The sequence below is a fragment of the Protopterus annectens genome, chromosome 5.part0 (genome assembly GCF_019279795.1).
Source record: "Protopterus annectens isolate FY-2018-M chromosome 5.part0, PAN1.0, whole genome shotgun sequence".
Taxonomy (NCBI): Eukaryota; Metazoa; Chordata; order Ceratodontiformes; family Protopteridae; genus Protopterus; species Protopterus annectens.
This window is the reverse complement of record NC_056735.1, coordinates 44,451,752-44,467,714: the sequence shown is the minus strand read 5'-3', so window position 1 is coordinate 44,467,714 and position 15,963 is coordinate 44,451,752. Positions and strand designations below refer to the sequence as shown.

The following is a 15,963-nucleotide window of genomic DNA, read 5'->3' as shown; positions in this document are numbered from 1 at the left end:
TTCTAAAGCAGCATTAAAATCAAAAATGAAAGGTGTCATATTAACATAATCTAATACATAAAAAACAAATTTCTTGAAATCTGAGCATTCCATGGCATGCTTAGCTAAATTATTATTAACATCTTTATTTCTAATAGCTAAGCTGTGTTCATATATCCTTTTATATAAAGCCCTAACAGTTTTGCCTACATAAAAATTGTGACAAGTTATACAGGTAGCGAAATATACTATGCCACAACTTTTGCAATTAAATCTACCTTTGCTAATTATCAATTTTTGAATATGAGGAAAATAAATATTCTTAGAAGAGTCAATGTATCTGCATTGCTTGCAGTTATGGCAAGGGTACGTACCAACAGCTCCTTTTACAATAATGGAAGAAGAAGAATCACCTATTTCCAACATAGATTTAACAGTAGCCACTTTTTTATAGATGAACATAGGATGGTCACCAACTACTTTAGCCAGGTCTCTATTACTAATATTAACCTTCCAGTTTTTACAAATGACTTGTCTAATTTTCTGGGAGTCCATACAAATTGAGATGGAATAGGCACAGTTCATTTTAATGTTTTCCCCTTGATTTTTAACTTTATATTTATTTTCCTCATATTCAAAAATTTTAAAAACTTTGTAATTAGAGGATAATTAACTAATTATTAATTTAATTGATGTGTATTTAAATGGATAATGTTTGTTGGTTGCTGTTAGAGTTCTGAAGAAGTTTGTGTTATTAAAGTGAATGAAAGCGCTAAACTTTATTTTCTGGTGTGTACAGTAGTTTATTAGTTCTCATTTCACATATTTTTTTCATTTATTTATTTATTTTTTTGTGCAGTTGCAGTTGTTTTTATAAATTTGGTGAATACCCTTGGGACAGTTATATATCATATAACCTAAGCAACATTACATAAATTATTCAATTCCTGTCTTTTTTAAACAAGAAACATCTTTATTAAACCATCACTTACTACAGGCAATCATACATTTATACTAATGAAAACAAACCACACCGACACAATCCTAATTGCAAGTATTTTACATCACAAACCATACTGACACACTCACAGTTGCAAACATTATACATCAGTTTTAATCTACCCAATCTTTTTCAGTCAAACATTACATAGCTCTTTAAGTCCTGACGCCTTTTAAATCTCATTCCTCCCTTGTATGCACTGTTCCCACAATTACCATTTGTTTCCTATGTAGTTTGCTCCTACCCTTTTCTAAAGATCTCAATTCCAGTTGTTTTATCTCTGTTACTATATTCATTACTTCTAGTACAGTTGGTTTATATTTTGATTTCCATTTTCTAGTAATTGCTTTTTTTGGTGGCCACCAATATTAGACAAAGCAAGGCCTTACCATACTGAGGCAATTCCAATTCTGTATCATAGCTCAGAAACATCATCTCCCTTGTCAGACCAATTTGCCCACCCAGAATCTCCAGCAGTGCATCCCACAGGGAATCCTTAAAGTCTCCCAACTCACCGCACTCCCATAAACTATGTTCCCAATTACTTCTTTCTTCCCTGTCACACATCCAACATTTGCGGTCTGCCTGAGGAAAATTTCTCTGCAGTCTACTTGGGGTACAGAAATATCCATGCAAACATTTCCAGGCAAAAATCCTAAATCTTCTAGACTTTGTTGCATATTTGGGAGACATACATATATACGCCCATTGTTTCTTTGTGAATTGCTTATCCATTCTCTCTTACTAATCCTTTCTAACCTCCTCTGATTGATTCTTATAGTTATCATGCAATATTTTATATGCTCTACTAATTATTCCTTTTTTTAATGGCAGCTTCTGTTCTAGATTCTACTAAAAGCTCTACCAGTGCTGGTCTTTCCTTTAGGACCCCCCCCCTATTTCTTTCTCTTTGCCTATCCTCTGATATCAAACCCGGATACGAAAGGCAATCTCTAATTTGCAGTCCAAATAAATTCTTGGTATCTTCCCATTCTATCAGCTTTCTGTCTCTAGTTATTTGCCCCCAATACCTTGGTTCCTTTGCCAGTTTTCTCCAATAAATTCCAGACCCCTCTTGCCTACTGTCCATATCCCTAATTGCAGTCATCCCCATAGGCAGAATCTCCTTTCTCCAATCCCATGTTAGCTTAGTTCTTACAATACTTTCTGCTACTTTATAGATATAATATTCTGTATGATTATTGTTATTCTGCTTAAAGGCCTGCATCCAAAATCCCAGTCTCTCCTTGTTTCTTGAGCTTCCCCCCATTTCATCATCATCTCTTTCCATTTTGGAATACAGTTTTCTGCTTGTGCTATGTATAGGAGTCTTAACTGTGTAGGTTTGAAATACCCCTTCAAATTGGGTAAACCAAATCTGCCCTATTCTACTGGAAGAATCAGCTTATCCCACTTGTTCTTGTTGTCTTCCCCTCCCAGGTAAAGTCCTTCAGCTCTTTATTAACTGCTATCCACAACGTCTCCTCTGAGTGATAAAAATATGCTTGACCTATGTGTATAAGACTAAATGGACTAAAAACATTTTAATGGCTTGAATCTTATTATCCATATAACAAAGCTTCCATTGTCTCATTTTTTTGTATTATCTTTTGTTTAGTCTCTTCCCACATATCCTCAGCTGCCACACTAGAATCATTTTAATCCATACTCCTAAATACTTAACTTTATCTTGTCCCCATAAATATGGATATTCCTGAACCAATTTGTGTGTGGGTACATAATTTACCACTATTGCCTTAGTTTTAGCTTCATTAATTTTGTATCCTGAAAAGATGTGAAACTGGCTTAAAATGTTCCACAACACTTTAATGTCTCTTTCTGGTTTTGTCAGGTATAAAATAATATTATCTGCAAATAAAGAAAGCTTTTCTTGACTACCATACCAAATATAGCCTTGAATTTCCGAGTCCCTCATTTTCTTTGCCAGTGGTTCTAAATATAATGCAAATAATAAGGGGGAAAGAGGACACCCCTGCCTGGTTCCTCTGCTCAAGCAGAAATTATCAGAGAGGATCCCACTCACTTAAATTTTCACCGCCAATCCCTCGTATATTCTCCTAATCAACCTTATAATTTTTTCAGGAAATGCAAATACTTCCATTGCCCTGCTCATCAAGTCCCAGCTTACTCGTTCAAATGCTTTTTCTGCATCGAGACCCACCAATAACAATGGTAATTTCTTATATTGTGCTTCCCTCTGGAGCATCAGTGTTTTGTTAATGTTGTCAAATGTTTGCCTCCCCTCCACAAAACCACACTGATCCAGATCTATCCATTTTGGCATTACTTTTAACATTCTTTTAGCCATTATAGATGTGAACACTTTATAATCATGGTTTAGTATTGAAATGGGCCTGTATGAAGCTGGATCTGAAGGATCTTTACCCTCTTTAGGTATTACAGCTACCTCTGCTTTCGTCCAGGATATTGGCACTTCTCTTTTTAAAATACTGTTAAACAAAACCTTCCAGATCTTTTTCAAATTTTCCCCATAGCTTCCAAACTTCCACAGGAATACCATCTATTCCTGGGGACTTTCCTGTAGATTGGTTATATATCACAATTTTTATCTCATCTCCTCCTATCCTTAGTAAGTGAGCCTTATCTACCTCTAACCTTGGCATATTTAATTCTTCCATAAACATTTCCATTTGCATCTTTTCTTGATTTTTTCATATTTCTCTGCTTTATAGAGACTTTCATAGAATTTCCGAAATATATCTAATACCGCTACAGGACCCATGGTGGTGGTGCTGCGGTAGCGTTGTCGCCTCACAGTAAGACGCTGTCCGGTTCAATTCTCAGTTAGAGCATCTTCTGCATGGAGACATGCGTGAATGGGCGTGCCTTTGTTGAAGGTTGTGCGTCAGGGCTGATAACTCGGTATGTAAAAATCAACTACCAATCATTAGCAGACCGGAGTTCCACTGTGGCGACCCCTAACCGGGAAAAGCCGAAAAGACACAAATATCTAATACCGCTACAGGATCTTGTTACCTTCCTTGTTTCAGGCTCCCCAAGTCTGGTGACAGCTCTTTCTACTTTTTGTTGCCTGAGTCATTGTGCTAAAAGTTTTTGTGCTCTAGTGTTATTATCAAAAAACAGCTGCTTAACAGCAACCTTTCTAAGCTTATGCATATTATCGAGGTAATCCCTTTTTTCTGTCTAGCATTCTGCATTTGATCCTCTTCTTGTTCTGTGAGTTTTCTCCTATTCTGCAATACTTTAACATTTGTCAGTCTCACTAAATAATTGTTACTTCTTAACCATAGCTCCCTTCATTTTACTTCCACCCTATTTTTAAACTCCACCTTAATTTTATCACAATTCCTAACTATATTTTCAGAAAAAAAATCTATCCTTTCTAACAGCTCCTGAATAATTTCCACTACCCATTTCTTAAATTCCTCTCTTTTCAACAAATAGGTGGGAAAAAGCCAATAGCTCATTTTCATTTTATTACCCTGTGGTTTTATTTTAGCTATTATTGGCGCATGATCTGAAATAGTTACTGGGTGAGTATCAAGACCTTTAATTAAATGAACATGTTCCTGTGAAATGTAAATTCTAACCTAGCCCAGTTTTTATATATTAGGGAATGATATGTAAATTCATTCCGAACTCCTATTACTGCATTCACATCTTCCATGGCAAATACTTTCATAAATCTCTTCAAAAAACTACCCTCCTTTGTTATATTCTCCCTTCTGGGCCCCCCAGACACATCTTCACTGATGCAAATCAAATTCCAGTCCCCAACTATAAGTAATTATTCCTTGCTGAAAACTGCTTTTTTTCTCCCAGAATTTTCTTAAGCTCCATTATAGTAGTTTTAGATGGAATGTAAATACATGCCAGTATAATCCTCCTCCCTTGCCAGTAGCCCCTTAGCACTACAAATCTGCCAATATTACCTTTTTTATCTTATTCTATCACTATTGGAGCTCCTCTTGCAATTAATAAGCACTCCTTCCTCTTTTTGTTTGTCCCAGGTATCAAATTCACATGTTCAGTTATTTCCAAGTGTGTCTCCTGTAACATAGCTATTTGCACTCTACATTTTTAATATAGTTCACTTTTCTTTCTGTTTTGCATTTACCTATGAGGTCATTTACATTTAAAGACATTACAGAAAGCATCATTGTATTAAAAAGTTATTATTCCCCCCTTTTATTTATAACACCTTTTTTTGTTAAATGTCTAGTTCCAGCTTTTGTGTTACATGTATACACTGTTTGGCAGGTTGAATTTTTATACAGTTGTTTCTTGTCATATCCATTTGATCCTATGTCCCATGTTATAAAACTTTTTGTTTTATTGAAAGCCCTCAAAAAAAAAAACACACACACCCAATACCCTCCTAAAACATATCAACACACAAAACTATGTTCACCTTCAACTAGTGAAGTTTTACCCTCCTAATATGAACAAAGGTCCCAAACTGATAGCCACACTCATAGACCTGAGTTAACCTAAAAATTAAGGCTATCCATGCTAAGATGCATGGTGCAGCCCATGCTTCTAAGTGCTGATTGGTTTTGTCTTATCTTTACAGCTCTCCCAGATGGGAAAAACCATGAATGTTTTCAGAGAACACTAACTACCTTGAGAAAGACCCTAAATGATTTTCAGAGAACATTATCTACCTTGGAAAATACCCCAGATGTTTTTCAGAGAACATTATCTCCTAGCCAATTTTTCTTTTCTTTTTTTTTTCCTCAGTCAGTAACTCTCCACCAGACTATAGCCAGTTTGTCTTTATTAGATTGTCTCCATGGAGACATGAGAACCAGGCAGCCAGTTTCTCTTCATCAGATAGTTTCCATGGAAACAGGAACACCAGCTACAGACTGTTACTGAGTATACATGTACTTGGTAGAAAAAAGCCTCAGAATATTCAATGTTCTTTTTATTTACTTGCTTTCTCTCAAACAACTTGTTAGTAAATCAATCTAGCATACTCAATCCAGTCATTCCCCCATGCAAAAATGAAAAAAAGCACATCAATCCCTCCCTTATGCTTTTCAACCAGGCTTTTTTCTTTTCTTTTTTTTAATACTGCAGTGCCTACATTTCTTAAAACTGAACAAGACAGAAGAAAGACGGAAGAAAGGAAAAAAAAAAGAACAGCAGCACCTGTTTACAATTCCCATTACACTCACACTCAAAAATAACTAACAACTTTACTTTATAGCATGCAAAAAAAAACATGTCACAAAATTAGTACTTAAGAAAAAAATCTTTACTTACAGGTACCTTTCTACCACCTCTTCCCCTCCCCAAAGCAATTTTCCAAACATTAATGACATGAAGTAGGGCATATGCTTTAGAGTCCCCCACAAGTCCAACAAATTCTGAAAAAGTCCAATATTTCCAGATTTTCTTGTTCTGTCATATTTCACAGATATAATTGCTGCATTGTAATCCCATATTAAGTTACTGGTTTTATTACTGTTCATCTCTGAAATATTGTCTCTGCCTCATTTATAACATACTGTCGATTCTTCTAGTCAACTCTCATGCCCTATTCCCTCTCTCCAACATTTTTCATTGACAAATTTGAAAAGGTTTCACAGGTACAGTCCCTTTGTGTTCTTTATTACCAGAAGAACAAGCAGAGTCTCCTTCTGTTTCACAGCTTACTTTTTGCTGGACAAACTTTTGTATTTCCTCCTTAGCATGTACTTCATCAAAAAAATATTTTGTCCCTCCAGGGAAGAATACCTTGAAGACAGCTGGGTACAGCAGTTTGAATCTCACTCCTGCATTTTGACATTCCCTGTAGAGTGGAATAAATTTGCTCCTCTTCTGTTTGGTGTACAATGAGTAATCATTATCCACAAACACTCTGCTGTCACCCACTTTTAGTACTTTGTCCTTCAGCCACAGTTTATCAAAATCAACTCCTTCAGCTGGTTGGATTGCATCTTTACTATTAAAGGTCTAGGTTGCTTTCTTATAACCAGGTTTGGAGCATACACACAATGTGTCCTTTCAACTAACAACTCCAGTTTTTGAATACCATTTCAGTTGCTTATTTGTGCTTTCATAAAATTAATTCAGTCTGTCCTTCCAGCTTCTCTGGTATAGCTGAAAATTTCAGGTTTTCCCTACGTGCTCTCTCCTCTAATTCTAGTATTTTTTAAACATCTCTTCCTGAGCAGTCTCATATTCAGCCAGCCTTTTCATTTCAACCTCTGACTTTTGCAGCTTTTTCATCTCATCTGAATATTTGTTTAAAGCTTTTCCAGTTTTTCCAGCATTTTGTTGTTTGTGTTGATATACTCCATCAGTGTTTTGTTTATTTTAAATGGGTCTGTATGCAGTTGTCTTGATTTTCATATAGGTTATTGGAAGTCAAGTCTCAAGGTTTGTATTGCTTTTTACTGAATTGCAGAATTTTCCCCAGTCAGTGTTCCTTCCTCACTTTTTGTAGCTGACTTTTTTCCAGGTCTTCTGTATTTCTTTATTCCTGACATCCAGGCAGTGCACTTACTAGCCAGTTACTGAAATTTACCCATAAACACAAGTCTGTTGGCCTTCTCTGCTGAGTTTCTGTTTTAACCCTGGAAGAGCCAGAAATAAGCTGCAACTCAATATGCAGCCATCATGGAAGTCTCGATGAGGTATGCATCCTTAAGATTCAGAGATACCTCTAGATTCAGAGATACCAGCAAGGCCTGAGGTAGAAGAAGTGGAAATAATGTCTGCAGAGATAATATCAAAAAGGAAGGAATCTTGAGGAAGGTATTCAGCCTAGAAAGTTCCAGAATTAGCCTTCATGTGCCTTCCTTTTGTGGGCCCACAAACATCCTGGAATAAAACTCCTTCCCCACTTGGTAAGGAGGCATGGCTTGAATGGTGCACTGAGCCAGAAAGAGAATGAAGAACCTCTGGGAAATGAGAGAATTGTTCCCAAGGAGGCTGAGGAATTCCTGAAAAGAACGGAAGAAACTTTCAAACCATGAAATATCCCTGATGGACAATGAACAGAACCCAAGAGTCTGAAGTGGCTGGTAGCCAACTTGGAAAAGATGGGGACTGACAGAGGAACATGGGAACCTGGTTGCAGGAAGGAGAAAGCAAACTGTTAAACAGAATGTGGCTTTTCCTGGACAGCAAGTTTCTGGGAGGCAGAAGTCTGAGTACACTTAGCACTCCTAGAACCCTTCTTTACCTTAGGAGGAAGGCAAGATTGCCCCCGAACAAATGCTGACTTAGAGGGATAACTCCTCTGAAATTTGGGAATAGAAGAAACACAAATATACATTTCAGCCCCTGCACAGCTTTGCCCTTGTCCTGGATAGACTGGAAAAATTCAGCAGCGGCAGCAGATCCAAAAAGAGTTTTATTATCCAAAGAAGCATCTGAAAGTTCATCTTTAATGTCATCAGGCAAGACCTAAAAACGAAGCCAAGTATAATGCCTCACAACTGAACGAAAGATGACACTCCTTGAAGAAGTACCAGCTGCATTACAGCTGCACTTGATTAAGTGGTGTGCAACATGAAAATTGAAGCCCAGCAGGGAAAGGGCCAAAGACCTTCCCCTCAGAGCCAGGAAGGTCAGAAACCACCTTAGAAACCCAAGAAAAGACATACCTGGTCATACAAGTCTGATAGTTGATGGCCCTAAATGATAAAGTGGCAGCAGTGTAAACTTTCTTACCCAGCCTTTCCATAGTCCTACTATTCCTTATCAGAAGGCAGCAGCTTGGTAGAGCGCAATAACGTGGATGGTTTGTCAGAGGAGACTGACACTACAGAAAGGTAAGAAGGGCATTTAGAAAGAAATTTGTACTCCTCAGGCACATTATAGAATCTATCAGGCTTTTTAGGTACAGGGGGCTGAGAGTTAGGGTTACAGGCATGGCTGAGAAAGTATCCAGAGAGGGCATGCAGAACAGAAGGAACAGCAGATGGCCTGGGAGACTCCATCCGTAAGAGGTCATAATATTTTTTCTGAATCTCAGAGAGTTAAGAACAATCCCACATAAAATAATCCATCATAAGCAAAGGTATCCCCCAAAGGAAAGGTCCTCGGGGGGACGGGAACCCAGCTTATGGAATCCTCCTCCTCCTCTGAACTATTGTCCAAGGGGGAGGGGATTTAGGAAGAGTAATCCAAAGATTCTTCCCCTTAGCACAGGTCCACATCTGAGGATTCTAATTCCCTAGGTCTCTTGAGAGGGGTAGAAGACCAGGGAGGAGGTTTCAAGGCCATAAAAGCATTAAATAAACCCTGAGAGAAATACTGCCTTTCATGCTGGGGATCCTTAACAACAGGGGAAATATGCTTTTTGTTTCTTTTTCCACTCAAAATACCCTCAGTGGGTCAGACCCCTGGTGTGACTCAATAATAGTGGTAGGAATCTCTTCCTTAAATAAGATTTGTAGAATGCCCCTCAGTCCTTCAGATATAATCAGCTGAGGTTCCCTTTAACATCAGGTACAGACATTTAAAAGCCTCTGTGGATGTGCGAGAAGCAGGATCCATACTGGCTTTCAACTGAGTTGCTGCAAAGGAATCCGAAGCAACCAGCCTCCAGAGAGACATCTGGGGAGGCTGGACTGCAGCTGAATCAGACCTAACTTTTTTGGCCTTCTTAGCAGACAGCTGGCTCTCAGAACGGTAAAATTCTGCCATAGCATCTTGATCCAACAACTTAAGACACTGGTTCTCCAGGTACATGGACAAGGAGGAGAGACAACACCATGTACATGAACAAGGTGGAGAGACAACTACCACGGGTCTTAGGGACAAATGTCCAGCAGATACAGCCCTGTGTATGATCATGAGAAGCAATCAAACAGAGGAGACACTGGCCATGATGGTCTTTATGAGGAATCTGCCTCCCACACTGACATTTTCCCTTTCTGGTTGACATAAACACAGTAACCACAAAACCAGAAGAAAGGGAAGAAACCCAGGGGGGCACTTATCTAAAAACATTGCTTGGTAACCAGCACAACAGAAGGGCATTCAGACCAATGTCTGACAATGGCGTTTGGACCAGTGGCAAAGAAGTTCTCAGTGTATGCACCTGTAGGCTACATTTATGCCCTATGCTGTGCATGGGGAGCATATGTGTGATGTATTAAGTACTAAGGGCTTTGGTACACTGGCCAGACTTTGGGATAACCTTAGGAGATACCTTAGTAAAGAACATTGCAACAGTGTTATGCAAGAACATAAAATGGGTATCTCATGCACCTTTTCTGTGTGTGTGTGTGTATGTGTGTGTGTCTTTTGGCTTTTCCCGTTTAGGGGTCGCCACAGCGGAACTCCGGTCCACTAATGATTGGCAGTTGATTTTTACGTACCGTGTTGCCAGCCCTGACGTACAACCTTTAACGAAGGTACGCCCATTCATGCATGTCTCCACGCAGAAGATGCTCTAAGTGGGAATCGAACCGGACAGCATCTTACTGTGAGGTGACAATGCTACCGCAGCACCACCACCACAGTAATACCTATATATAGTGGGGAGGGGGTGGGGTCAGGATATACTGATCTCACTTTGTGTGAATGAAGTCATGTACCAAATATTTCAAAGTCAACACCAGCTCAAGCCAGCTTCAGTTCATCTAGCCTAAAACCTTCAGTCTTACAATTCCAATAGATCTTACACAACACTTCTCCAAGCTGTCGAGTAATTAAAGGGGTACACCAGATTTTATAAGGAAATCTGCAACTGTTTCTCTTCTCCCATGCACCAGATAAGCTTTAAGAACACTGGTACACCTCCTCATAAAGCTGTGAGCTCATACGGTGTATGGAGAATGAAGACAGTTGCAAAAGTACAGTTTTGTACCTACCATAAATGTAGATGTCCGAGAGGTATGCATCTGCAGTCCTAACAAATGGGTTGTCCTGGCCTCAGGCAGCCCTTCGGTCGGCCGGATTCTAAAGTCTGGGTCTGGCCTCGGCTGTTGTCGCACTTCACCCGACGTCATAGCTGCAGTTCAGCGGGTATAAAGGCATCAGCCGACGCCATTTTCCTCAGTGTTTCTTGCCCCAGATGCCAGTACCCTCTAGGAAGGCTAAATTTGGATAAATGCAAATGTTTCCAAACAATAGAGAGCAAATAGAAATAAACAAGTATATACATATATACAAACAAATACACCATAATAGATTCCCCCAGCTAGCTACAAGATGGGCAAATACCCTAGGAGTACCACAGAGGGGAAGGAGGGTGGGTAATCCTGACTGCAGATGCATACCTCTCGGACATCTACATTTACGGTAGGTACAAAACTGTACTATGTCCTTCAAGGATGCATCTGCAGTCCTAACAAATGGGTAGAATACCATAGCCAAACTGGGGAGGACGTAATAAGATTATGGTGTAGTTAAGATCCCTTGCAAAACAGCAGTGGCAAAACCTGCTCTGGATCTGGAGTATAAGGGTAGATTATAATGCTTGGCAAATGTATGCACGGAGCTCCAAGTAGCAGCCTCTAAAATGTCTTTGGTAGCCACCGTAAAAAGCTGTAGTAGTGGCTGTAGCCTTTGTGGAGTGAGGTCTGATGTTTTCTGGAGTTGTCTTTCCATGGTAAGAGTAACAAAATCTAATGCAATTTCCTATCCACTTTGAGATTGTCTGTTTTGAAATAGCTTTTCCTTCCATTCCTGTTGCATATGCTACCAGTAGCTGGTCAGTTTTTCTATTGCTCTTGGTTCTGTCCAGGTAGTAGCGCAATTGCCTATGTACATCCAAGGTATGTAATAATCTTTCTCTCCTGTTCTGTGGGTTGGGGAAGAATGTAGGTAGGTGGATAGCTTGGTTTAGAGATACCCTGCTGACCACCTTTGGCATAAAAGTAGGATTAGTTCTCATGGACACTCTATCTTGATGGAAGATAAGGAAGGGCTGTACTGCCATTAATGCCTGTAATTCAGAAACCCTTCTTGCTGAAGTGATTGCAAGCAGGAAAGCAGTTTTCCATGATAAGTACTGTAATTCTGCTGTTGCTGCTGGTTCAAAAGGAGGGAGTGTCAACTTTTCCAGCACAAAGTTCAAGTCCCTTGCGGGCAATGGTGGCTTCCTTGGTGGCTTTACATTTTTAATTCCTCTCAGAAACTGCCTGAGTAGAGGATGAGAGAAGACTGCAGGGTCCATGTTGTATTCTGCTGAAATAGCTGATGCATGAATCTTAATGGAAGAATAGGACAGGCCATTGTGGAAAAGTTCTGCCAAGTATTCCAGTATGTTAGCTATGTTTACCAGTGACACAGCTTCTCCTTTAGCTGCACTCCAAATGAGATATCTTTTCCATTTTGCTGAATAAGTTTTCCTTGTTGAGGGTCTGCGAGCCTCCAAGATAATGTCTTTAACCCTTTGAGATAAATCTGGGTTATTTTGTCTTAGGCAATGTTCCAGGCAGCTAGCTGCAACATTTTCAAGTTTGGATGCAGGGTTTTGAAGTTGTTCTGTGTTAGCAGTAAGGGAACTAGGGGCAGAGGCCATATTTGTTCCCGAGACATACTCTTCAGTAATGGGTACCAATGTTGCCTTGGCCAGTCTGGAGATATCAGGATGATCCTTGGACGGTCTTCTTTGATCTTCAATAGCACCTTGTGCATCAAAGGAAGAGGTGGGAATGCATATGCTGTCAGGTTTTCCCAACTGAAAGATAGGGAGTCCACCTTCCAAGCCAGAGGGTGGTATGTCCTTGTGCAGAATTTTTTCAATTGGTGGTTGTGTGGGGATGCGAATAAGTCTATTTCTGGTAGTCCCCATTTCCTTGTAATGGATTTGAAGATGTCTGGATGCAGCATCCATTCGTGGGCATCCGTGGTAGTTCTGCTTAGGATGTCTGCTAGTATATTTTCTTTTCTTGGTACAAATATTGCCTGGAGCTGAATGTTGAAGCTCAGGGCTACATTCCAGAGGTCCATTGCCATCCGGCATAGAGGGTATGAATGTGTGCCTCCCTGTTTGTTGATGTACCACATAACTGTGGTGTTGTCCGTCCTTATCAGCAATTGACCCTGTTGAAGAAATGGTCTGAATGTCTGAATTGCCAGTTTTACTGCCAGCATCTCCTTTTGATTTATGTGTAGGTTCAGCTGGTCTTGAGTCCATAAGCCTTGTATGCACTTGTCCAGCATGTGTGCCCCCCAACCGAGGTCTGAGGCGTCCGTGGTGATAGTCTGGCTATGTTGAGGGCTGTGGAAGGGCAGTCCTTTGTTCAATTGACAGGCCTGAGCCCACCATTGGAATTCTTGCTTCAGGCATGGAATTATTGGAATTTGGGTTTCTAGGCTGTGCTTGTGCTGAGACCATAAATTCCTTAGGTACCACTGCAACTTCCTCATATGTAGTTTGGCATGTGGAACCAATATTATGCAGGATGCCATGTAACCCAGGGCTTGCAGGACTTTTCTTGCTGTTAGCTGGTTCTGCGTTGTTAATGCCATGAAATAGGGAGGAAGGTGCTTCTGCTTTTCTGCTGTGAGGGATGCCATTTGATTTGATGTGTCCAGTTCTGCACCCAAGAAAGTTATCCTCTGGGATGGTATCAGCCTTGACTTTTTTATATTGACTGTGTATCCCAGGGCTTGTAGCAGATGAATGACCTTTTTCAAATCTTTTGCTAATTTGTTTTGTTGTCCGCTTGTAACAGGCAGTCGTCCAGGTAAGGGTAAATTTGAATTCCTGAAGCCTGCAATGAGCAATTACTGATGCCAGACATTTCGTGAATACTCTGGGCGCAGTAGATAAGCCAAAGGGCAATGCTGAGAATTGATAATGCTCTGATCCTGCAAGAAATCTGAGGTATCTTCTGCAATTTGGTCGTATGGGGACGTGCAGGTATGCCTCCTTGAGATCTAGAGTTACCAGCTAAGACTCCTTGCCCAGCATGGGAAGAAGCTGCTGTAGGGTCAGCATCTTGAATTTTGGAACAATGAGATATGTGTTCAGAGCGGACAGGTCTAGAATAGGTCTCCATTGGTTTTCTTTTCTTGGCACCAGGAAAAGTCTGGAGTAAAATCCTTGCCCTTGTTCCATAGACGGTACCTTTTCTATAGCTCTCATCCTTATTAAGTTGTCTATTTGTTCTAGAGCTTTTGTCTTTTGATTTGGAGGTAGGTTTGGCATTCCTCTCTTCCTTGGTAGAGTATGGAAGTGAAACCTGTAACCTTTGTCTATTGTCTGTAAAATCCATTTGTCTCCTGTGATGTAATGCCAGTTTACTGAAAATAAGGCTAGCTTTCAGCCTAAGGGTGCATCTAGTTGTTCCCTGGTAGGCGGTCTCAGAGCCAAGTCACTGTGATAGTGGTAGTGGCTGGATCTGTGGCAGTACTTCGCTGGTTGTTAGGCTGCCACTGACGTCCCCTGTAGGCACCTCTGGATTGACCCCTGCCTCTTGGGCGCCTATTCCTGCCTCTCTGTGCTCTGGTGGTGTCTGGAAAGGACCAATTCTTGGAAGGCCAGTTCCTACTAAACCTTGGAGGCTGGACCTGTAAGAAATCCTTGACTGTCTGGACAGATTTTGCTTTCTCTTCCACCTTCTTCAGCACCTGCTGTGCAGGTGAGCCAAACAAATTATGCTTATCCATGGGAGCATCTAGGAGCTTTGATTTTACATGGTCTGGTAAGGACTGCTCTTTTAACCATGCATGCCTTCTGATCACTGTACCCGTCATAGCTGATCTAAAGGAAGCCTCCAGTGCATCATAGCCGCATTTTAAGGAATGATTACTGACCTGCTGTATGTTATGTACCATTTCCTGAAGAGACTTTTTGTCTAATGGTTCAGGCGAGGACAGTTTTTTAGTTAACTGGTCTAACATAAATTCCTGATACTGAATCATGTGGAATTGACAGTTTAAGGCCCTAGCCGAAAGAGTAGCTGAAGTATAAACTTTTTTACCCCATCTCTCTAAGGCCCTAGATTCCCTTTCAGAGGGGAGGGGGTTTTTGGCAGAGGTAGCTGCTACAGCCTTGGGTCCCTGTGAAATAGTTTCAGGATCTGCAAAAGGAGCCTTATACAAATGATAATGTGTGTCCGGAACCCTGTAGTACCTGTCAGGCTTAGCAGGGGCCGGAGGAAGTGAATCAGGGGCAGTACAAGCATCACTAAATGCATCATCCACAACAGTAAGTACTGGAGGAATGGCTAAAGGCCTATGCTGTGGCAAATGCAAAAGGTCCTAAGCCTTTTCCTAGAGTCTGAAAAATCCTGGCCCTGCCATTGAAATTGTTCCCTCATAGCATGCAAGGTTTCCCCAAAAGAAAATTCCTCAGGCGGAGAGGCAGAAGGAATGGAGTCTTCTGCATCAGAGTCCTCATAAGGAGAATAAGGGCCTTCTGGAGGGTTTGTATTTTCTGAATCATCAGAAGAGTAATCTGAAGAAACTGGCTCAGGGGGCTCTGCTCTAGGCCTCTTCTCTGGAGGTGGGTGAGAGGCCCTGTCAGGGTGAGGTTGGGATCCTGATCAAAGAAATGAGATCCTCTGCTAGACTAAGCATTTGAGTACTAGAGCTAGGCCTGTGAGAGGGGTCTTAATAGGCACAGTCTTGGTAGATTTTGCTGCTTTAGCCCTGGCAAAAGCCTTAATCGACATGGATGCAGGGGCCTAGCAGCTCCACGTGCAGGAGTGGATATATCTAAAGGGATAGTATCAGATAAATCCTGTGAACCTGTAAGAGCAGGTGGAATTTCAGTAGCAGATTCAGCCATGCTGGATGAGGCCTCGTGGGAGGCAAGCTGGCCGAAGGAAGAACCGAGGGCTCGGTTTCAGCCGAAACCGAGACACTCGCTGTTGACTTAACCGGTTTCGCCGAAACCGCTGACCGCGAGTGTCGGTCCTTTTCCTTGCGCTTTTAGCTAATTGTGAAGTCGGAGTTTCCGACGGCATGTTGTAAGCAAAAGCGGAGCGAAAAACTCCTCAGCAAATTCCGACCGACGCCTAAGTGTCCGGCCGGTTGAAAGAAGCACAGGCTAGACAGGC

General features: G+C 40.9%; 1 protein-coding gene across 2 annotated transcripts in view; it reads right to left on the bottom strand.

The window, feature by feature from the left end:
- Nucleotides 1-15,963, bottom strand: part of ACP6 (acid phosphatase 6, lysophosphatidic) — a 725,976-nt gene that overhangs the window by 507,447 nt on the left and 202,566 nt on the right. The window lies entirely within an intron of this gene.